We start from the raw sequence: 1,358 nt of genomic DNA, 5'->3' as shown, positions 1-1,358 counted from the left end.
TTCAGGAAAAATAAACATTGCATTAATAAAAATATAAATTTTCATTTGAATCTTTGTTATACAGATACAGAATTGAAATATGAAAAAATGTGTATCTGAGAAGTGAGGTCATTGAATAATGACTAAATTTTTATGGAGCAATCATAAAAAGCAAGTGATAAATCATAAAAGTATGCATATGTGAATGTATACATAAGTACAAAAAGTTTCAAGTGGAAAAAAAGGGGAAGAGGTAGTGTAATGAAGGAGAACTGAGATGATTTTTTTTGTTTTAAGTTAAAAAGAAAGAACTGTAATTAAAATAGCCTTTGATTCTTCAGTCATGTAGTTTTACAGTCATAGAGTATATTGTTGATATTTTCTATGACAGGCTATGGGGTAAATAAAATAGTTTAGTCAGGCCCCCTCACCTCAGGTCTGGTTGGGGGTGGTGCAGCACATTCTTTGTAAGCAAGTTGTATGTGGGTGGAGTTAGTGCACATGTGCACCCATGTATCTTATTAGTTTGTTGCTATTCTTGTGTGTTCCTCACTTTTTGTGAAGCAGTGGCTGGCTGGCTGGAAGGCAGAGAGCGCACGTCTAAAAATAGGGCATGCTTACTTTGCTGGCTGCTGCTCAGTTTTTCTTTGGACTTTGCTAGTAGCAGGGGAGTTTCTGAGTTTCTCTTTGGACTGCCTAGCTCATAGACCTGTGTGTGAAGGGTTTGTGACCTAGTCTGGACAATGGGCTTGAGGGGTCTGTGAGCTCCAGACCCTAGCCCTAGCTCTACACAGGCTGGTGCTATGAAACGCTCTCTTCACCATCTTTGCACTCTTGTACCTGCTCTCCACAGAGAGATAAAAGTATGTTATAACTTTTATTTTAACATACCGGCATGCATTAGAAAAGAATGTGACCAAACTATTGAGAACCCTGCATGCTTACATATTGCTTCTATGATGCACTCCCACTCTTTCCCCCCACAAACCTTACCTTCACAATGATGATTCAGATAAAAATAAATGGGAATAATATTTCTGCCTTAGTTTAAAGGACCTCTAGTTATCTGGAAAAAAAATGTTTTTCTCATATGTTGAAACAAAACTTGTATTGCACTTTCAGAAAGCTTATCCGTAGTGGTTTGTTATGGGTTTATGGATGAGTCTAAACTTGGTATGGTGTAAAACAGATTTATTTATTCTATTTCCAACACTGCCTTTAACTATGAAATGTACTATCTCCTTTTCTTATGCTGTGATATGCAGTATATGTGGAGGATAATTATAATTAGGTGAAACTGTGTTTATCATTTTAAAATCTGATCTGACCTGTTACAATGTTTATTTTAAAAAATCCAACAGTAGCTGATTAAATCAAAT

This window comes from Galeopterus variegatus, unplaced genomic scaffold (assembly GCF_000696425.1).
Source record: "Galeopterus variegatus unplaced genomic scaffold, G_variegatus-3.0.2 Scaffold7478, whole genome shotgun sequence".
In the NCBI taxonomy this organism is placed as follows: Eukaryota; Metazoa; Chordata; class Mammalia; order Dermoptera; family Cynocephalidae; genus Galeopterus; species Galeopterus variegatus.
Note: the sequence above shows the minus strand (reverse complement) of the source record.